This window comes from Dysidea avara, chromosome 6 (assembly GCF_963678975.1).
Source record: "Dysidea avara chromosome 6, odDysAvar1.4, whole genome shotgun sequence".
In the NCBI taxonomy this organism is placed as follows: Eukaryota; Metazoa; Porifera; class Demospongiae; order Dictyoceratida; family Dysideidae; genus Dysidea; species Dysidea avara.
Window position 1 is genome coordinate 31,638,726 of NC_089277.1, and position 24,319 is coordinate 31,663,044.

Below are 24,319 nucleotides of genomic sequence, written 5' to 3' on the forward strand. Positions count from 1 at the left end.
TCTACATGGTGTTGTAGCAATGTGGGTGGCTACAATACCAAGTAGGGATTTTCCCTCATAGTTATCATTCTCTTGTTACACTACTACTTTAATAACTGGAACCCTACTTCATTATTAAATCAATAATTATTAAATTTTGTTGTACTAAATTGTTAACTATATTTGTTAGATCATAGCTATAAAATACACTGTTGTTGTGACTGCTGTATTAGAGTATCTCAATCTCACTACTCAGTTATGCAGTGGATTAAGCTGGAGGTGTGGTACCAAAGATAATAGAGGGCTCGTAAAGTTGTTTCTAGTTTCTGGTTTCATCTTTTTTGTATGTAGTCTACAACGTATCACACTGATAGTAATAGTACATACACACTGTACAGATATCATGTGATCTGTACTAACAGGTTTAATACCAAATACAACAATCTCAACATAATGTGATACATACACTGGTAAAAGCATTAAATATAGTACCAGCATCATATAGACACACTTTTTGTAGATTTGTACATTTTAAGATCATACTCTATTAGAATAGTCATGAAGTTAGTTGTTGTAACTTTGAAGTACTCTAATAGAACAATCAAAATGAGATGAATATGAAACACCTTAATAGAACAATCTCTCATACTTGGCAATATGGATACACTAACAGAGAAAACAAGTAAAGATACAGTTGTTTTGTGAAGAATCATAAAACACTGAAACATTTCTTAACAGCACATAATAGTGCCATACCTAATTAACCTCAACACATTTACCCACTCAACTTATATAGTGTGACAAATCACATTTAATTATGGGTTTGGGTTTACAATATTTGGTAATAATATGCATACTAGTTGTGTTCCTGTAAGCGGTACTGTTAACACACTGTACAATACAAAATTTTATTAATTTGTTAATGAGATATTTACATACATAAAAAATCTTTTAAAAATCTTACCTTATTAGTAAGACCACATTTGTGACTGGATTTTGGAAAAACGATTCAAATCGCACATTAGAAATTCGAGATAAATAGTTTTAAAGAATTCAAGTCAGCATAACTTGCCAAGGATAGTAAGCACGCATATGAAATTTTCAAAAAAGGTACATCAATCTATTACCTTTCAGACCACTTCCAGTACTTGTAGCTGCTTGCAGAGTTTCCTGCCAAATAAGATAGAAAATCTGAGCAGTTGGACAACTGAAGTAGTATGACGAGTGCTCACAAAGGAGTGGAGGGAGGAGATGGCAGGGAGGGCTAGAGATAGACTTCAAAATATAGGCAGAACATGATTAGAGTCAAGACATGAGATTACAGGGCTGCGCTGGCTCCTTAATGGCTGATATGTAGCAAAATCAACAAAAAAAACATCTGGCCAACATTACCAGGCCATTTACCAGTATACCACTGATTCTTGCCAAGCCAGACCCTTCACAAGGCCAGATACTGCCATTCGAGATCTCTATACCACCCAGAAAAGTCGTCTGTTAAAACCAGTCTCATGCAAATAGTTTGAGTAGTACTGAGGGTCAAAACTAGCAGTACGATAGTGTAGCTATTTACTGGTGGTGTTAGTTTGATTTTACCTGATGTGAGATTTGGATCGGTTTTGTAAAATCTGGTCACATTTTAATAATATAGGAGACAAACATGTGCTCAATAAATATCTGCCTTCTATGTTTTCCCATTCCTTTTATCTTCAATTAAATAGTCATCTTATCCTTCATGCCAGCTACAAACGCATTATTTTTCTGTATCAATACTTTACTTAAATGAGAGAGAGCATTTATTTAGATTACACAAAATTATATTTGACACGCTTAACGGACTGTAGTATCCTTGTGATAGCATTGGGTAGCAATTACGCAGGACTTGTAAAGTGACTGTAATGGGCCACATCCAAATCATCTGCTAAAAAAAATGTTTAGATGATGCTGCCTATCAAAGTATCCTAGCCTCCGAGAAAAGATTTTGGCTAGTTGCAAATCTCTGATTGATTTATGTACAACCTTACCATACCTACACCCTTACCATACCCACACCCTTACTATACCACAATTTTATAGTTTTATGACCAAGTGTCATGATAGGAGAGAAAATACATACAAAGTCAGCCATGTGACGGTTAATAAATACAGGAAACCAATGTTATTATTAACACCCTGTACACTGTACTTCACTTATAATCAGATTTTGTAAATCTGTAACTCCTTGGTGGCTCATTTCTTCTTAGTGGGAATAAACACTACTTATTTTCACAGGTTTTTCACAAAAAGGAGACCAAACTACTTTATTGTAAGTTCATTCACTTATTTATAACCAATCATGAAGTAGATTTTTGCCATAAACAAAGAAATGTTCACTACATGTATACACACATAGAAGTATGGATGTCTTCATCAGTACAAGTACACAAAATAATTTGGAATTCTCAACTAGAGTAGGGACCATAGCACATCAATAAAAAGTACTGAAACAAGTTGGAGTAGTCTACGACATTAAATCATAGCAAAACAAAAAGGAGTGTTTTTCCCAAATGTGTTCAAGATACCATAATGGAAATGCATAACACTTCTTATTGTTTTACTGTGATTTAGTATTGCGCACTACTCCAGCTTGTTTCAGTACTTTTTACCGATGTGCTATGGTCCCTACTCCTATGATCAACCTGTCACATAGCATTTCAAATCAAGAAAAGCACCTCTGCAATCCATGCATACCGAAAGAAAGAAATAGCGCTGTGCACCCCAGTTATATCAATTATCACCTGAAAAGTGAAGTATCCATTATGCTTTATTGTCAGCTACGTATTTTCAACCCGTTACACAGCAGTACAAATCAAGAACTGTTTGAAAAGCACCTCCGTAATTAAAATAGCCGCTATGGAAAATACAGACAATTTCTATTACAAAGGGAATCCATCACGTGCTAGCTACCACCAAATTAACACTCAATGCTGTCAGCAAAGATGAATCGGACACAAAGGAGGACACTGGTAAGTCCATGAAGAATACATTGTACATACTGCGGTATGCCAAAAGGCACCTCTCATGCCGAAGCAATGTCAAACTGTGAAAAAAATCAAGCCTGTATCCTTAACCATTGTCAAGTTACGCTTTTCTGAAGGAATCAGTCAGCTACTTGGTCTGTCAGTTACTCCTGTTAAATAATTATTATTTTAAATTTCTTAGCAACTTGTTGAAAACATTTCTGGTCGATCTGAAGGCTTGTTTGGCTTAGTTTTGGCTACCTTATCGGTGTCAAGGAAAATTGAGGCTGGTTTTTGGGTAATGTTGTAGGCCATGCCTACTCCTTTGTGGTCCTATTATATAATACGTTATATGATAGGCTTGTAAATCATTATTATTGTGAATTTGCTGACCTCTCTTATTATTAACTCTTGCCACAATGTTATGTGATTGGATTTTGGAAAACAATCCAAATCGCACATTAGAAGTTTCAAGATAAATGGTCCGGTTTTAAAGAATTCAAGTCAGTATAACTTGCCAAGGATAGCAAGCATGCCTATGAAATTTAAACAAAGATACATCAGTCTATTACCTTTCAGACCACTTCCAGTACTTGGAATAAATATGTCTCCCATGATTCATTGAAAGGGCTTCTCAAACTTTAAAATTTGTTGCATCATAACATGTACACATGTAATTCTTCAGCCAAGAGGAATGCATTCAGAGCACTTGTCCTACCAGTTTTAGATTATGCAAGTACCGTGTGGAATCCTCACACTCAGAAAAACATTTCTGAAAATCCAAAATTGTGGGGCCCGTTGGGTGTGTGGCAGCAGGTACAACTGTCATAGTCACACATGGTCAAAGTCATCTAGTGAATGTTGTCATGAGCTTTACTGGCCATCTCTTTCTACTCGTCGGAAGTATCTTACAATAGTTACCATTTATGATGTTTATCACTGCCACATTTCCTTACCTTTTTCAAGCTCCTTTTCATTTACCAATTCTTGTACAAGATCTTACTCCCTTTCGTTACAGTGTAAGCGGTCATCAATAAACTCTTATCGGTTATCTTTTTTGGTAATGGTATTTTTTATGGAATTCTGTCCCACATGATATTCTCTCTCTTCCTCATTGGTCTCACTTTAGACGAGAGTTGTATAAATTTTTATAACACTTTTTTTTTCTCTTGCTACAGTATTTAGTTATTTGTTCTGCATTGTACTAATGTCCTTGTAATGTTTGTTGTTCTCTGTTTTTGTATCTTGTGTTTTTGTAGGTGTTCCTCCTATAGGCATTTGCCTTTTGTAATTACCTTACCCTTATGGTTAAACAAAATAAATAAATAAATACTTGCAGCTGCTTGTAGAGTTTCTCACCTAATAAGCTAGAAAATCTGAGCAGTTGGACAATCAAATTAAGTAGTATCACGATTGCTCACAAAGGAGTGGAGGGTGGGGGGTGGTAGAGTGGGTAAGGGATAGACTTCAGAATGGAGGAAGACCTTGATTGGAGTCCAGACTCCACACATGAGAATACAGGGCTGTACTGGCTCCTTACTAGCTGATATATATATATATAGCAGAATCAACAGAAAAAATGTCTGGCCAACATTTTTAGTCCATCCACCTGCTAACCACTGATTCTTGTCAATCTAGACCCTTAACAAAGCCAGACACCACCATTCAAGATCTCTACACCACCCAGAAAACACATCTTTTAAAACCAGCCTCGAGTTGTTTGAGTAGTACTGAGTGTCAAAACTAGCAGTATGATAGTGTGGCTATCCACTGGTGGTGTTAGTTTGATTTTGACTGATGTGCGATTTGGATCGATTTTGTAAAATCTGGTCACATAATAGACTTTGTACAAATTCATATAACTTTCATATGGTCATTATTCATTACACAAACAAGACAAGTGTTAACAAGCTTGACAGCTGACAATGTCACATTAGACTTATTGCAAACATACGACAGTCACTCTGTAGGGCAGCTAATACTTGTTTGGTTGAGGGTGAGCACTAGTTGTATAGGGCAATGTACAAAGAGTTTGCCAGCCTACAATGAACTGTATTATAAGCTTCATAAGTTGTTTGTGTAATATTGTTATTGTACGTGAATGGATTGACGTTACCATCTTTTGACTAGTGTGAGGCTCTCTCAGCTTCACCTCAATAAACATCTCAAGGATATTGCTAATTCATAAACACACATTCATGACACTCCCTATTTCAACCAATGTTCTTTCTGATGGCTTATGAAGCCAACAATGTCATTTGCAGTGAATGCTGTTATACTTTCAGTACAATACCATTACAGAGAGTTATAGAAATGTTACAGAGACTTTTCAGTGTCAATACAGCCAACATTTTTTTCACATGTTCACTGTAGCATACATAAAATGTTTTATCCATGTTGGTACTAACAGTCAAGTACATTAATAGTATTATAAGTATGTACGTGTTGAGCTGAATCCTCAAAAACATTTAGTAACTCATGGATGCAATTACACATGATCTTGAAATTTGGCTCATTTGTAGTGCTACTTGACCCGCTAAAAATATTTCAATATCTTTTGTTCAAATGTCTGACATAATATTTACAGCCAATCAAAATTTTCTCCAAGCATACATTTCCTATTGGGAAGCCATAAATGCTTACGGCCCTTTCCGAACTTGTAATGGAGCCAAACGGCATGTGTCTGTTATTGACACCTTGGCTGTCACTATTAATTATCTAGTTGACTGAAATGTTTACTCTCTTGAGAAAAAATCCACCTTTAATTTTTAGTTATTTTTTTAGGATCCATCAATGTGATGTAATGTGTACACAATTGTATTACCAACAACCAGCCTGTGGTCACTAACAAGGTGTACACCTGGTTTAAATAGTACATGTAAATAGTAACATTGTACTTGGGAAATATGGAAAAAGTTATGTAAGTTGTGACAATTATAACTAATTCCTTCTTCAAAATTCCAAAGTTTAATTGAGAAATCATTATTTCAAATACACACAACACCAGTATACAGTGACAACTGTCAACAATGTCACTGTTGTTACTGTATTACACTATTGGTACAACATTACTTGTACAATATTAACTCATCAACACACTACCTGGATCTCATGTTGAATGGTACATTGTAGTTAATTTGTGAATACTACACTAAATATATAATACTAGCCATTTAAATGATAGCCAATTAATATGTACTAAACATGACCATATATGGTAACGCTTATGGGAACACTTTGTATACAAGTCAACACACTACACATTGTATCAACTCACCAACTTCCCATTCACATCCACACCATTTTGTAGGTGTTGTTGTACATCACTGAGTCTGCCATACTTAGCAGCAAGACATAATCCCTTAATGGAATACTATAGTGTACATATAATGTAATAAATAACATGTCATGTACTATACAGCTACACTACTGGACACAATACACAACATGGTGGGGTGAGTTAGAGGTGTAATTTTTATCCCTATAACAAGTGGATGACTACCCCACACATAATGGGAGATGATAAAATAACATAACATATTGAATACACATGACTAAGGTATCCAAATAGAAAAGTATTAACACACAACACATCCAGACTGTGGGGGAAACTTTTGTGTATTTTGTGATTTTGCTTACAACCATGAATGTTTTTACTGTGAACCTTCATAACATGTATCAACCACAAAAAGTTTTCCACCTCAAATGATTACATTGTATGGTATCAATTGTAGTATGAGTGACATTTCCAGAGGTCACTATTTGACCTTTGACCTTTGTCCTTACTTGAAAAAATTGTCTTATATTTAAAGCACCACTGTATGTGTACAGAGAATACAGCAGGAAGGAGTATATCAAGAGGCTAATACAGTATGTAGAGGTAGAGTAAGGTAGAAAATTTTGGGAGGGGGAGGGGGGACTCAAAATTTTTAAACTGTTACTTGTATGAAAGCTGGAGGCTTGTTCATGGTTGCAGGGATTACAACATTGTGCAAAGCACACTCAGTATGCAAAGCACACTCAGTATGCAAAGCATAGTCCAGGGTCTGGGGACATGCCCCCCAGAATATTTTTTGAAAAATAGGTACTACGAGATTGAAACTGGTGGCAACTTTACAAAGTATTGTCAATTAAAATCTTTCAGGTACAACATATACACAATGAATCCTTCTACTATAGAGCTGCTGGTTTTGAAACCATGCCGATATTTAATCACGTGATACACTCATAATGCTACACAAGGTAATTATTAGAGGAGCTCTGCCCCTCTCATCTGAAAGTTGTGGAAAGTTCCAGCCTCTCTAGCCCCCACCTTCCACCATCACTAGTATATATGAGGTGAAACCAAGCGTCAAGACACTCACTGAGTGTTGTACTTTTCCTATACACAAGCCTTAATGTGTTGTAAAACACTTTCATGGGCAAATATTTAAAGGATACAAAATGAACACTCCAAATAAAGATGATCAGAAAGCACTTTAAACCAGTTAAAGCACCGCCAGACTTGCGTTATGTATCAGTGTGGGATCAGAGTGAAGTAGCCTAGAAGTATTAGACACATGTGCACCAGTCTAGTAGTGTGGATACTACTTAGTGACAGTTCAAGTGATATGAAGTAGGTATACTGGTTGTTCAGTTAGCAATTATTTTCTTTCTTGTTTGTTTGTAGGTGAAAAGCTTTAGTGGCCAGTGTAGTCATCATGTGATAGAACACTATAGTTAAGTGCCTTGTGCTTTAATTCAAGATTCTTCCTAGTTGGTTATTAAGACACATGCAGCATTCACATAAAGTAAGTTATATTAGTCAGCAGTGTAGGCAAAGTATGTAGTGATGTAAAAATGTCCATACATGTGTATGTGTGTGTGTTGTATGACTGTCCACTCTGGCATATGGCTAAAGTCTAGCTACGTCACTAGGTAGTGAGGATGTATAGAGAAGGTAAAATTAGTCCAAAATTCACTGTCCTGTGTTTTTAAACCAGGGTGCGCCTGGTTTACTGAAAATTAATTGTTTTCGTAAAAGTGTGTGTGTGTGTACCTATCTACCTATCTATGTTTGTCCGTATGCACCCACGTGAGTAGAATCGTTTAATAACGGTAAAAGCAGCTTTTACGTAAGAAGTAAAAGTGAAATTAAGTCCGTAGTAAACTTCTGCACAGGTGAACTGTGCTCTGAGGTAGTTTCTTTTCGGCGGACTGAAATACGGGTGTGGTGACTTTCCTCAGACTACCTTCCCCTTGAGGTTTTCAGGCATTTAGCAACTGAAAAACAACGGTGCAGGCCTCGTACACTACCAGGAATAGTCTATCACTTCGAGTTGAAAGTGGGCGTATCCCTTATGCACCTATCAATGTATTGCCCCACTACCCCCCCCCTCGGGCATATATGGGGCTATAGTGGGGATTTGACACAGCCGAATGTCAAATGCCCCATAGTAGGGCAAACCTATCGTGTCAAATCCCCACCGTTGGCCCCAGTTGCAACACGGGATTAACTCGGGATTTGACATAGCGAAGGAAGTTACAACAAAAAATATTTGGGCACTTACTGAACGATCGTCAAATGCCCCATAGTGGGGCAGCAGTTTCGTGTCAATTCCCCCTGTAAAGCCCCACTTACGCCCGAGGGGGGGGGGGGGGTGGGGCAATACATTGATAGGTGCATTACGTACGCGAACGAAAATGAAGAGCAGCTTTGAGGCTTTGTCGAGAGAATTTGTGGGAAAAAACACGTTAGTCACACTATAAAACAGTGTAGAAGATAGTTCTGTACGTAATATGTTGGTAAAAGCGGTTTGTTTAACAAACGCTTCCTTAGCAGTGCATAGCAACGTAATTGAGCGAATTACGAATATTTCATGAATTACAAAATATGAGAACTAGCTAATAATATTATTGCACAACCCAAAACTACCCTGTTTTAAAGTAGTAATATATAGTTGGTTAATTCATAGTAGCATATACTGTCTATAGTTAATTCCAGATGAGTTACCTAGCTGCATGGCGCCTGGTTTTTAGAAGTAACACAACATCAACTTGTTTTGGTTGAGCCAGAAACTCCACCATTCCATAGAATGATGCAATTTAATTATTTTAGTTCAGATTCTTATCAGATTCATGGTGCTGGTTATCTTGAATATTTAACTTTATCATTAACCTGAGGTGGATTGCATGCCCTCCTTGAAGTTAATAGACATTTAATTTAACTTCACATAGCTATATAGCCAATAGCAACACATGTGACATACACAAGTTCAAATGCAACTGCAGTCAAGGTCTTGACTGGGCAAAAATCCACCTTGACTTTGTGTGTCTTAAAATGTTTCAGTGTTTGACTGCTTTATTTCTTATTTTCCAATGTGTACTGGCACTTGTACCATAACAAGTGTGGGCTTGCAAAAATAGGGCATAAAATTTGCCTGCATTTCAAACTTCCATTACTCAAAACTTTTTTATTGTATCATACTATGGTCATGCACTCTTCTGCCGGCCCTTATTAAACGTTTAAATGGCTATTTGATACAAGTTACAGAATGCAAATATTCTATATACTAAGATATGACCAGTTGTGTGGCAGGATGTAGCTTGTGCCCACCCTATAGTATTTTCACAGGTCCGGTCACATACCAGCTAATTTCTTGGTGTGTGTTCCCAACAGCTATGAAGAAACATCATTACAATCATAGCAACTTGTTATCTGCTGGAACTTTGAAAGATCTTGTTGGAGATCCTTACTTCTTGTGAGTGGCATTATAATTCCTGTAAACTCACATATAGTTTTGATTGTGGGTTTTGAATACATCCGGCCCACAAGTAGTGCACATAGAATGATTTTGTTGCCTAGCTTGCATGACCATTGACCTACCTAAGTACAGTCAAAAGCTAGTGACAATCTCTTACATATGATATACGTGGTAACGTATGATCAATAGAATGTTTCTGGAGTGAATTAATATACTTGTTGTGCTACACATATTTTTGCACGCAGGCTACCCCTTGCACAAATACTGTACAAACATTTACTATTAGAGTTACGTAAAAGTCCTACCTCTCTTTTCGCCATGTTGTATGAAGCATAAGCAGCGGAAGGAGAGTTGCTTTTAAATACGCGCCACGCCCAGCGATGAATTTCACGTGATTTACTGAAAGGGCAGGCGGATGGATGTGATCAGGGGCTTGATGTGATGATGGAGGTTCCTCGGGAGGTTCTATGATATCACTTGTGCGCCAGGTCAGTTACGCAAGATACTTGTTCACTCGATTTAAATTACAGTTGCACAGGTAAATTTGTGTATAATTTTTGCATAGCTAGCTGTTTTCAACTTTTTGTAGTTTGTACTTATTAAATCAATGGCTGGCGGATCTAGAAATTTCAAAGTTGGTTCAGGCTTAGGCGACAAGGGTAGATCTCAGCCTGCCAGCCTAGGAGACAGAAAAACCTTTAATTTTAAACTTGGTCTTTATATCCACAGTATCTGCACATTATTATAGGCAGACACAACAAATTGCAACAGCCGCCATGCCCATACAACAGGGCCGGAGGAGGGAAAATTGAGTTGGTCAGGCCATTGACTATAATGTTGAAATTGCTACTATATACATACCAATGAGAGAGGAACTGTTGCACAGTGTGCGAAGCACAAGCATTCTGGGGGCATGCCTCGGGGCATGCCTCCACAGGAAATTTTTGAAGATTAGACACTCAGATATGCAATTTTAGTGATATTTCACTGCTAGCTATATAAATATGCTCAAGCCTATCTGTTGTTCTTCAGACTTTCTATACTATGTATAAAATTATTGTAGACCTGACATACCCAGGGGACAGAGCATGAAGCTTGCTGTATGGTTCATTTAGTTATAGCTAGCAATTAGAAGTTCAAGGGGGGTCTGGGGGTGCAACCCCCAGGAACTGCAGAATTTTTGCAATTTAAAGGCTTGAAAATGCCTTAAAATTTTAAATTGATGCTAAATTTTAAAGTAAAACTAGCTATAGCAACTTGCAACCAAATTTCACAGGGAACCCATGCAGCATGGCCCCCTTTAGCTAGGATATAATTGCTATACAGTGAATTCACACAGCTACATTAAAAAGCTACACAGCTACAAAAATACAGTATACTACTATACTGGTTTGTATGAAGTGAACGGATCATCACGTATAGTAAATTAAATATACTGGTGGACAGTCACGAGACCAATCAGTATTCGAAAATGGCGCGATGTGGGTGAGACTGAGAGTTTGCTCAGTATCTCGACAGGACGAGTGGGTAGTTGAAGAGGAGTGATTTCTACTCAACATCTCATCCAGATGGCCACCATGTAATGTATGGGTGTACAGCTTCTTGCCACGGAATGAGTCATCTGGTTTGTCACTGCCAGCCCTTCGCTGGTTTGTCACTGCCAGCCCTTCGCCCAGTAAAAGAAGCCAAGAGAGACAAGCCAAGGAAAATGCTAATGATTATTTTATGAAGATTGATATAAGTGTGCTGGTTTAGAATCAAAGAAGGCACCTGCCTTACACGTGATAAATGCCAACTGTCAGCACACGTGATACTGTACGTAGAACCCACAATCATTTCTGTACAAAACGATACGAATGCTATGCTGTACTGTAAGGTAATTGGAGGTACTATACGTGTAGTTCTGTGCTTTAGTTAGGCTGAGAAACTAGGCAACTACTCGTGGCATGCTTTTCAATTACATCTGTAAAATGTACGTAGCTGCATGTAGATGTGATCGTCCAAAGATTGCGTGAGAGTAATGTAGTTCGAGCTGGTCAGTTAGTTAGTTCAACTCCAGATTATTGGTCCGGCTCAGGCCTGACCAACCGGACCGTCTCCTCCGGCCTTGTACAATGAGCAGGTAGGCCACAATTATACACATTCCCATCTTCATATGGCAAGTGGTAGTCACTTCCGTACCGCCAGTTGATACACTTGCAACTGGAATCACTGAGAATTTTTATTGTCAAAATTTTGCCTTGATCACTTGATTTCGCCTATAAAAGAGCCTTGATTATTGATAGTCTACTGTAAAACACTAGTAAATTCTTGTGTATGCTAAAAGTTAGCTTTCAATGGTGCTTTATCATCCCTTTTAAGGACATCTTGATTGGTTGATTCACTGCACAAGACACCCTTGATCATTTGATTGAATCTTGATCCTATTTGCAAGTGTTTCAACAGACAGTATTGAAGTGACTACCCCTTGTATTAGCATTTAAAACATGTTGTGTGTCACTAATGTATGCTTGGAATAGCTACACCTGAAGTAAATGTGTGCATGTGAGTCTTATTTCACCAGCTAAATGTACTTACTCGGAAGCCATTGTGTGTTGAAACAGTTACTCTTTTAATAGACAGCACTGCTAGAATATACTATCTATGCTCTTTATGGCTGTGAAATTGTAACATGTGACTGGATATGGAACATTCTCAATATAAGCCACTAGGTGCTTATAATATCATTTGATGATTTAGAGATGCAAATATTCTGTTCCAGTACTGATAATGAGATATGACTTGTAGCATAACAAAGTGTAGCTTGTGTCTACATGCCCTGTTTTTGCAGGCCCAGTCACAATTACTAACCAAACACATAGTACCTACCATTTGTAGACTACAAACCCATGAAAGCAGGTGCTGTTGCCTCTTGTGTAATGTGCAAACCAAGCACTTCAGGGTTGGTATATTCTGATCAGAGTTCTGACTGCTTAAAATCAACTCTAGTTCTCGCTCTAAATCCTCTCCAATTAAATAGAAGACCAAAGGTGAGTTCTTGCAACAATTCCCGCCTTTATAATCATGTGATCTTGCCTCTATTATTAGTTGTGCCACAATTATATACCCAGGAAATCTTTCAATAACTGGAACGGGTTGGAAAAGTTTTATAGTGATGACCCATGAGAATTGGTAGGCTTAACTAAAAATTTGTGAGTTTAGAGTTACTGCTTGTGGGACCTTGAGCTTGGTAGTGAAGTTGTGAGTCTCACGGTAAATCCATGAGGGTTGGCAGGCCTGAGATCTAGGATATTCTTATGTGGGAACAGGTGTGTGAAGCCAGACTTTCCAATATCTGAATAGCTTTGTGTGCATGAATCTACCCTTAACTCCCTGTAGTTAGCAAAGTGTATGCAGAGTCCACATTCATGAGGGCTCAAAAACAAGTATTCATCATACACAATTAGTATTGGTTAAAGTGCATTGCCCCTAGCTAAACCTATACACTGCTGTAACTGCAACTTATTCACTACTGGATGACTTAACTACAAACATTACAGCTACGCATCTGCCATCCTGTATGATGTCCAGTTTGCATCACGTGATGTGGATACGACTGGACTTTCACCTTATCAACTCCCCTCACCAGGTAATATTCCTGTTATGCTTTTAACACAAAGTGCTTCAGAGACTCTGCGGTCACAGCTCACACCTGCACTGTCCTTTGTTAGAATTCCTCTCAGTATTAATACTCACACAAAATCACATCAAACACAGAACAGTTGAATAATCGACCAGAATATCATCATCATAAACAACTCCCATCATTGGTACTCTGTTTAACATCTTCTCATGTGGTTGCAATTTAAACCCACAATCATATATAATAGTGTCTCATCTGATGTCTACTAGTTTCAGTAGGTCCTTATGTTTTAGAAGAAGTCTTTAGTGAGTTTCTGACTGGCATGTGGGTGATAATTCAATTATGCAGGTGAGCTGGTGAAACACCCTAAATGCTGGGTCACCTGCAAAATGCAGGTGAGTTGGAAGGTCTGTTGAAGCACACTAGGCATGCTCTAACTAGGGGAGTTTGGGAAGATTTGGGGGCGTGCCCCCACAGGAAAATTTTGTGTGTTGACTTGTGTGTGAGACTTCTTTGGTGGTATTTATTATTATTGTTGTTAATCTAAACTTCATGTGACCTGTCAGACTACTACAAAAGTCTATATAGACCATGTGTACACAAAGGCTTGGCACGTTAACAAAGTAAGTTAGGCCACTTTTTCTTTTTCGGGCCAAATTCAGCCCAAGTACAGGGTCAGATAAATTATTTTTGCCAGCTGAAGAGTGATTTTGCGAGTCAAACAGTGGCTAAGGTACATCATGATTGCTGTATCACTTGTTAGTAGGTTAAGGTATTGAGTATTACTTACTTTTATGACAGCTTAAAAGTAACTTTGCAACCCCCTCATGGCATTTTCACTACTTGCAAGGTGATCACGTGATTAACATGATTTTTGTTGTTGTGAAAAATAGGATTGGTCAGGCCCAAGAAACAAAAGATTAGTTGAAGTGGCCTTACTATGTAAAAGTACATAACACTATGCATGTTCCATGGTGAGTTATTCTACATAGAGAAGGTTTTTGCAATAGAATACTTGGTACTTTTCCCTTTCCCCCGAGATTCTGGTAGATCAGCATGAAATCTGAAACCATAGCAACTTTTTACCAAATCATGTCTTAGTGTACACTAGTGATGCCACGGTATATTGTACATCACGATAATTGTTGATAATTGTGATAGAGAAGAACTTATAATTATTGTGATATATAAAAAATAATGCACAAATCATTTATTGAAAAATCACTTGCTGTTTGCAAAATATGAGGATATTTCTCTGGCAACATGTAGTGATGCATAAAAAACAAGTGTCAACTTTGTCACATCATTGTTATAGCTAAGTATTATGTAGAATGACTGGTGTTAACACATTCAATTCATTAATATTTTCACTATCATGATAAATCTCATGATATCGTGATATTTCATATCATGGCATCACTAGTGTGCACAGGGTCTATATAATAGTTGGACATCAAAACACAGAGTTCAAAGGAATTTAGAAACCCTAAAGACCCTTTGTTGAGGCACACGAGTGAAGCGAGGGTGCTACTACAGGGCCTGAGGGTTTATAAATTCTGTAGAACCCTGTGTGTTTTGTTTTGATGTCTAACTAATTTAGACCACAACTTGTTGTTGTACCTTCGCTGCTGCTTGTTGTATCCTCACAGCTGCTTGTGACATGAGAAATGTAGCTCAATACACCTCTCCCTGTACCTTAGTCTCATGTGGCCAGACCTTATCTCGTGACCATAGACCATAGAGGTCACAAAGTTTGGCCACGCGAGACTACCTGTACCTTATAATACTTGTTACGCATGTTATGGCACTTGCTATCCTGTTAAATGCCCATGTGTAGCCAATGTTACAGGCCGGTTAAGTGTTGCCAATGTTACAGGTGTTGCTAATGTTACAGGTCAGATTATATATATACTACGTACCCGGGATTGGAAACGCCACGTTTTTATCCAAACTAGCCGCGTTGGAGTGCACCCTTATGACAGCGAAGCACCTAGCCAGACGAGTAGTTGATTCTTTTCATTTTCTCATAGCTAGCTAATAGAGATATAAGGGCTACTTAACTCAACATTTGTATTTCGTAGGTTTACTAAATGAAGGAATTATTTGGAGTTACAGTAGCTGACCAGGTGAACTCAACAGGTGGGGCAGGGCGGCCAGCGGCGAGGTCACCAGTTCATTGAATTCGAGATTGAATTACTCAGATTATGCTCAGACACAATGGTACGTATATTATTGTTACAGAGCAGACAGCACAGGTGATATGGCTAGTGAAATTACAAAACAAATTAAATTTTATGTAATTACAAAATTAGAGTGCATTTCTAGATGGAAAGTAGCCCTTAGAGTAGAAACTTTGCTGGTGTGAATAGGTAGATGAGTTTGGGAGAATGAAACAATGACATTGATGGCATAGCCTGGTGGATCTTTCCATTGTAATGAAATAGTTGAACCATCCAGTTGGTGTCTAAAGTTTTTGAAGTCTTCTGGTTATTGTTGTTTTATCAAATGTAATGTAATTTAAGCACAAGGGGTCACTAATATTGCACGCTTGTGGTGTAACTTCATGACAATTGGGGATTTGAAACGGATCATTTCTCTCCCTACCCAGTGACAAAGAAAAAAAATGGTCTGGCCTAACAGTATGGGTACCAGTCCTAAAACAACTGCAGCATGTTCCATTGATAAGTTAACAGTAACTGTAGCTATGGTTGCAAGGCCTATCTTATAGTGCATTTCCTGTACAATTATATGTTATTGCTGAGGACAAGCTAAGTGTCCAGAATTACCTGACCTCACTTACCTTAAAGTGAATGTACCATAGCAGGCAAGAGTAGTGGTGATAAACGTACACGGCATCTCTGCTTAGCACAGTGCAGTATATGATTACTGTTATTTCCCTCTCTTTTTGACTGTTGCATTGTGAATGCATGACATCAATGTGTTTGATGTACAGTGGAACCTGTCCTAAGCCGGTCAACTTCAGGCCAACATTTCTTGATGTTTGCTTTATTCAATTGGGCTAGTGTATAGCTGCCTCACTAAAGGGATTAAAGCTGGCCATTTTCAGAGAGGAGACCTTTTTATACAGAACAGGTTCTACTGTACATTGTATAATGTTAATGTTACATTTGCTAAATAAATGTAGCTCAATCTTTATGTAGACTTGTTTTTGTAGGTCAACAAAACTCTTCCTGTGCTGTATCTTTCTACCACTTGTCAAGGAATACAATGACAGTGTTTTTTGCTGTGAAAACTTCATCTCACATTGAAACTGATAGATTTTTATAGCGGACAACTTGACTATAGAAAAATTATATAATTGCTATGCTGTACCAAGTTCAAGCTGTTCTTAGTAATAAAATGGAGAAAAGCTTTAGTCTACTGTACTGTTACAAATGACAAGTTACTGTTTATTGTTTCTTGAAGTCACTGTTTATTATTTCAGAAGTCAATGTTTGTTGTTCAGATTTATTTTCCAGTGCTGCCCTTTTTGAAGGTTACCTTTTGTCATAGTATAAATAGAGCAGTACTATAACACTTTTTCTCTCTGCTAAAGACTCTGTAAAGGTTGCTCCTAAACTCTACAAGAAGTTTTATTGATAGCTGAATTCTACAAGAAGTTTTGCTGAGGACTAGCTGAAGAAGAAGTTAGGCTGAACTGTTTATTGTTGTTATCTTGGAACTAGAAATAGCTGAAGAAGAAGAGAGACTTAACTGTTAATTGCTGTTGTTTTGTATGCCACAAGATTATTAAAATCATTCTTAAAATTAAGTTGTCTTGAAACCACACTTTCTGGTAACAGAGGATGGTCTCGATCCATCGACCTCTGGGTTATGGGCCCAGAAAGTGTGGTTTCAAGACAACTTAATTAAAGAATGATTTTAATAATCTTGTGGCGTACAAAATAACAGCAATAAACAGTTAAGTCTCTCTTCTTCTTCAGCTATTTCTAGTTCCAAGATAACAACAATAAAAAGTTTAGTCTCACTTCTTCTTCAGCTAGTTCTCAGCAAAACTTCTTATAGAATTCAGCTATCAATAAAACTTCTTGTAGAGATTAGGAGCAACCTTTACAGAGTCTTTAGCAGAGAGAAAAAGTGTTATAATACTGCTCTATTTATACTATGACAAAAGGTAGCCTTCAAACAGGGCAGCACTGGAAAATAAATTTGAACAACAAACATTGACTTTAAGAAACAATAAACAGTAACTTGTCATTTGTAACAGTAGACTAAACCTTTTCTCCAAAATTAACAACATGACAGTACGGCACAACAGTGTATGTTGCAACATATTGCTAGAGGGATGGTTGTACTTATCCAGCAATGGAGTCATCTATGACATTATGTCACTTATCTATAGTCTGTATAGTTGCTGTGAATAGCACTGACGTGAAATTGAGTATAGTGGTAGGAACCATATAACATACAGAATTCATTATGTACATATGTACACTCAAATGACTTTCTGTTCCAACACAGAAACATGCACAACATTGTACACTTGGAGATATATGTTCTATACCATACGCATATAGTACAAAATATGCATATGGTATCACTACTGGAGATTTTATCCAATAAAAAAAATGTTCATCCTGTGAAAAGTGAGGTTTTCATTGGGTGGTCCCAATGAAATTTTATTTTTATAGCATTTTCATAGGAAATTTAATGAAAAACCAATGAAAAATTACCAATGAAAAATAGTTTCACAGAGTTTTCAGTGGTAATTTTTCATTAAATTTTCCTATGAAAATGCTATGAAAATAAAATTTCATTGGGACCACCCAATGAAAACTTCACTTTTCACAGGGTGAACATTTTATTCATTGGATTTTCATGGACAAAATCTCCAGTAGTGCATAGAACATCTCAATCAGTGCTCCAGGTGACTCAAATGTTAAAAATGTGTAGCTATTATTAGATCTTTGGATAAAGATTTTGACTAGCTGAAGTACTATTCAAGTTTGAGAGCTGTACAGTACCACTCTATACAGAATTGCCTATCATTTTAACTTGTGAAATTGTCAGGTTTACAAATGATTGAGACCAGAAGCACTTAAGAGTTTTACCATATTCTTGTACAGGCTACAGGCCTGGGGTAGGGGGCAAAACAGCTAAGAAAGAGACATAATTACTTAGTTAGCTAGTACCACTTAGGTAACTAAACACTGATCTTGTATACATTTTTTGTGGGTTGAAAATGTTCCCACTACACTGCACACCCCCCAAAACTTTTTTGAGTCCATCGGCTAAATGGTTTTGACACAACAGAACAGCGAATTCACTAGGTATGAATTTTGGCCCCAGTAGGCGCCTAAGCAACTATTGACCTACCAGTATTAGTGGCTTTAGGCGTATCTCAACCTGGATGTTAAGCCTTCTCCTTTGTCTTATACCATACAAACACTTTGAAAAATGGGCAGTTATTTGGGGGGTGCGCTCCAACGTGGACTGATTAGAGCAAATGTACACAAGTAATAGACAAATTTCATAATAAGGTTTTGTAGCATATAGAAGTAACTGTTGCCCCTAGCAACCTGAATTTCCCATTATTTTCTAGGTGATGATGTCTAAAGTAACTTCTCCAAATTTTGAAAGGATAGCGTATTATGTCAAAAGATATGACATTTTGAAATTTGTGGTTTTCCCATACATATCTATGTGAGAGAGCTACAGTTGACCCTTCTGGGCAATCACAAAAATGAGGTATTTCAACATATGTAAAAACCAAAAATTCAAAAAGTACATATATTTCAATTTTACATAATTTGTAGGTGTGAATGTCAACAATAATCTCTCCAAGTTATATATGGATAGTGTATATAGGTCATAAGATATGACATTCTTTGAATCCCATGATTTGTGTAATTACCGAGAAGGGGCAACTGTTACCCCCTCTCATTGACAATGCATGGGAAAATTGCAACTTCAAAATGTCATCTCATGACTTATATGTGCTATCTTCTTCAAAACTTGGAGAGGTGACTTAAGACACTAACACCTACAAATAATGTAAAGTTTAGGTTGCTAGGGGCAACGGTCGATTTTTTCATTATTATGAAATTTGTCCATTGGATCACGTGTCTCCATTTCCAATCCCGGGTACATAGTATATATAATAGGTGTTGCCAATGTTACAGGTGCATAATAGCCATCTTTTATATCGCCCCCGAGACAGGGATCTAGTGAGACATAAACAAGGGATCTGAAGGATTTAGATACCTGTAAGTAGCCAATGAAATTGTAGCATTTCATCTTGCTGTGGTCTAAAACAGACTAGTGAATAGGATGCTTTTTAAAAATTTCTTTTCTCTACTTGAAAACCTTGAAATCTGGGTACCAGCAAATTGTGCATTTCATATTGTCTTGTTGTAGAGTAACTATATAGCTATCAGCCAAAGAACTCCATGTGGTATTGATAATTTCCTAATATCAGGTACTAATATACTAGAAGTGTAAGAGTATGGCCAGTCTGCTTTTTGGTGAAACTGCTTTCAAACAGGTCTACTTGTGAGCTTGTGTGGCAAGCCTATTCTACTTTTTCATACCTAGATAAGGAAACCAACACAATGGAAACTGTAAAATGGCCCGCTCTGGCTTTGTGAGCATGTCAGCATTAAGCAAACGTCTAATGTAATAATTATTGGAGAAACCAAAAAATACACAAGTTTTAAATTAAACCATTGCTCAGGGATGTCAGTCTCAAACCAGTTAAACTGTAGTTATCATAATTTATTTGCCTGCTTATCTTTCTGTAGCCCCAATGGTATGTGTGTGTGATAGACGTAAAGAAGTTTGTCATCATCTCTTCAATAAAACCACCTTCATACGTGTGTATGTGCAAGTTTCTAAGATACCTTTACTAATTTTTAGTAGAATGGTGGACATTTGTGTAAGAGTCCCATGTGTTTGTGCAAGCCTAATTTTACAGTAGAATGCAATAAATGCAATGGGTAGATTATTTACAAAATTGTAAAAATATCCATAAATTTTTAAGCCCTTGTTTTGCAACGAAGGAAAGAATGCCCAAAACTTTGGTATAGCATTACAATCCCAAAAGCAAGAGGAGTTCCAAAATCTTTGTTACGTGTTAGTACTAGGCTCACAATGAGATGGAAGATATGGGCATTAATCTGCTTTGGGTTGGACAAGCGGTTCACTATTGCTTTTTTTTCCTCACATTTTCACCTTTGCCCTGGTATAGGAAGAGCCTATATACTTACCCAGCAATGGATTTGCTTGTTCATGGAGAACCTGATGGTGTAAGTTGTATGTCACCTGTTAGCTGGTGAAGGAAAAAAGGTAATCTATTGACCTTTTGTCCTAAATTTGTCACCACTACCACAAGAAGATCACAGTGGCTTCATGATTGATTTTTCTGTTGTTGCGACTTCGTAGTGCTGTAACTTTGAGAGTTCTTGGGCTTCTAGAGCTGAAACTTTGACAAATGCGCTCCATATAGGGTTCTTGCAGATCCAGTCACATTTTAAAGATGAAAAGTCCTCTGAAATGGTAAAATACACTTTGGTCATTATCAGTCCTTGCTACTAGTGGGCAGAGTTGGGGTAGTTACTTCAGAAAAGTAACTAGTTACTAGTTACACGTTACTTTTATTCCATGTAACTTAGTTACAGTTACAGTTACTTTTCAAAAGGTAACTAAGTACTCTAGTTACTAGTTACTTTTGTAGTATAAATTATGGCTTGTAGTTTGCTTTTGTAAGATGAATTTTGCTCAAATATGGATCATTACAGGATTCAATACATATGTGCACTTGAAATAACAATTCTGTTGCTATTTCAGGTCAGTTTTAATTATTGCTACGTCTGTTACTCAAGCTGAATCATAGAGAACAGTACACAGAATCTGTCTACTTAATGTGTCTATAGCATATATATGACACAAAAATTAAAGTGCTCTTGCTTTTAAAGCATAATTAGTTGTAACTAGTTACTATTGTAACTTAGATACTTTTCAGACAATTACTCCTAGTTACAAGTTACTCGTTACAAAGCAAGTAACTAGTTATATTACTAGTTACTTTAAAAGTAATCCGTTACGTAACTTAGTTACAAAAGTAACTAGTTACCCCCAACTCTGCTAGTGGGCAGTGTTGGGAGTAACATGTTATATAAGTAGCGTGTTACATAATATTTTTACTTTTGTGGTAACTAAGTAATATAACGAAATACGCTATAAAAACAGGTAATATAACTCAAGTTACTTTACTTACAAATGTAATGTGTTACCTAAGTAATATAATTACTGTAATATTACGGAATATCACGTAATATCATTACTACATGTAACAAAGTTACTAATCTCGTTAGTAATCCACTGAGTCATGCCTAGCCACAACAAATTAATGAAGCTTATTCGTCAGCTTCTTACATATAACAAGATTTGCACATTTTCCAACAACGCAATCATGTCATGTGATAAGGTGGTAGTTTCACACATGACAGCTTAAGGCTGTGGACACAAAGTAATACATTAATATAGTTACTTTATTTTATGAGTAATATGTAACCATAACTAAATAGTTTGGTTGCAAGTGATATGTAATATGTAACTAGTTAATTTTACAAAGTAACTTGCCCAACACTGCTAGTGGGATAGGTTGGTGCATGTGATTTAGTCAGATTTTGTTTCCTATAGTGTATTGTGGTTATAGTCGACTATATTATGTCATAACACATCAGACAAAGAAACTTTAGGTTCTATTAAAAGCGACAGAAATGTGCATGTACTGGTAGATTCAATTTAGTTTCACATCATATCTACCACAACTTGAAATGCATTAAGAAATTCTGCTACATTGTACATCCAGTTACAAGCCTAAAGGAGGTAGTTAGTGAATTTACGCTGGTCTTGTGGTGAAGAACACTCAAGAATTCCTGTTAAAGGGACTATAAATCAACAGCACAGTGGTCAAACCACATCTAAGTTTATTTCTTGGATATTTTAAGCGTCCAATACAGTGAATGGAGGTAGAGAAATGCAAGAAAGAAACTATTTCAATGGCACTACTGGCAAGATATGCATGAGATATTATCCCTACCAGGTGGAGAAGTGACTCAGGAAAGTGTAACATTGATAACATTGTTTGTTTCATGGTACTGCTAACCCAGCTTTGTAAACGAACCGAACTAATCTTACTTCAGTGAAGCATAATGAAGCCAGTGAGCTTTGATATTGTGAAGCACTACAAGTTGAGCTACAAGCAACTACACAATTAGTTGTTTTCCAGCAGAACATTCAAGTAATCTTAAGCTTGGAACACTATAAAGTTGAAAAGGAGATAGAGCTTGGTATTGCCACCTGCACATTAGACTTTCACTACCTTTCCCATTGTAAAATGTCTAATACCAGTACTTCTGGTTCTTTGTCTTGTGACATATTTGTGGCTTAATATCTCAGTATAACAATGTAATTAAATTATTAAAAGGTGTTTTTGTGTAATGCATGATACAGCCCATTTTTCAAATTAAAAGTTTCATTTCAGTATTAAGCCAAATTCCAATGCTATACATCAGTGCTCCAATGGCGGATCCAGGATGGGGCATTTGGGGCAAATGCCCCCCCCCCCTTCAAGAAATTGCATACAAGATCGAGATACTTTAATAGAGCAGTCAATTACTCTAATAAAGCAGTCACAATGTTCATGAGGCAGTGTAGCTTACCTATGAAGCTATAAATAGGATTTTATTTTACATAACAGACGTGATATAGTTGGTAAGGATAACTAGCTATTATTGTCGTGACCTTTTTTTTCTTTTTTTTTTTTTTGGTCTTCAACTGGTTTTCAGCAAGTTTTTTTGGTCTTCAACTGTTTTTCAGAAAGGTGCCCCCCCCTCTTTCCAAACTCTGGATCCGCCCCTGTGCTCCCAATAAGAATTCTTAAGTGTCAGGACAAATCCAAACTTGGCAGGACACATTATACTTTGCATGGACACAGGTGGCCTATAACACTGCCTGTAGTAGGCATTCTTTGATGTAAGGCACTCTAGCCATAAACATGATGTGTTGAGACACTATTATGATTTTGTGAGGTTTCTGTACAGCAGAGAGGTTGGCATTGGTACACTAGTGGTTACTCTCCTGAATGTTTAATCTCCTAGCAACCAAGAGACAGCTACTATTAGTAAATAGTAAACCAAATATGCACACTCTGGGCTTTTTGGGCTCCTTTGATAGAACATTACCGTATATGGCAAAACTTTTGAGGGGGAAAGCATTCACGGTTTTCGCGATTATGCTGCCAACCGCGAATGTTTTCCCCTCAAATATTTTGTGTGTAAAAAACCTAAAAATTATACCCTTTTGCATTTTGTAGGTCTTCATAGCCAGAGCAGCAGTTTTGCAAGCTCACACATTTGACGTTCTTTAATTGAAGAAAAAGATAGTGTTTGTTTGGGAACGATCTGTTTTTTAACACTCAACACATTGCACTGCTTAAGTGTGTCAAGCTCAAGAAATCGACCTTGCCAGATCTGGTGGGGAGTGTATAAACAGTGGAATGGACTACTGGAATGGAATTTTTTAAGGTTCAATATCAGTTTTTACATCCAAATAAGTACAACTCTACCCCTTAAGTAAGCAAATAAATAGGATTCCCCTTGAAGTCAGCTCTTTTAGCATACTTCACCTCACCATAGACAAATGTAATGTACTGTAAAGTCAGTTATGAACATGCACAATAGCAGTTATTGGGAATACCAAGAAGACTCCTGACTTAACCCTTGTTCCCAAATGATAAAAAGTTAGCTACTGTAGCTAGCTGATTACATGTACAGCTGTACCCATTGTAAAAGTACATTTGAATTATTCATTCATATATTTTCAACTTTACCAGTTAGGCACTGGAGGGTGAAAACGAAACAGAAGGCAGAGCGGTACTACTGTCCTAGGAGCCTAAGCATAAATCTTTGGGTAAAGTGAAACGGGACTATCTTGTAAGCATTTACAATGAGCCT

At 37.1% G+C, this 24,319-nt stretch overlaps 2 long non-coding RNA genes across 2 annotated transcripts in view; one reads left to right on the forward strand and one right to left on the reverse strand.

The window, feature by feature from the left end:
* The window catches only part of LOC136257936 (uncharacterized), a 115,360-nt gene that overhangs the window by 64,041 nt on the left and 27,000 nt on the right, over positions 1-24,319 (reverse strand). The gene's annotated exons all lie outside the window — the stretch shown is intronic.
* On the forward strand, positions 10,118-16,671 carry LOC136257962 (uncharacterized). Its single transcript, XR_010702464.1, has 3 exons — positions 10,118-10,206; positions 15,422-15,560; positions 16,516-16,671. It is a non-coding gene; the product is annotated as an uncharacterized lncRNA (long non-coding RNA).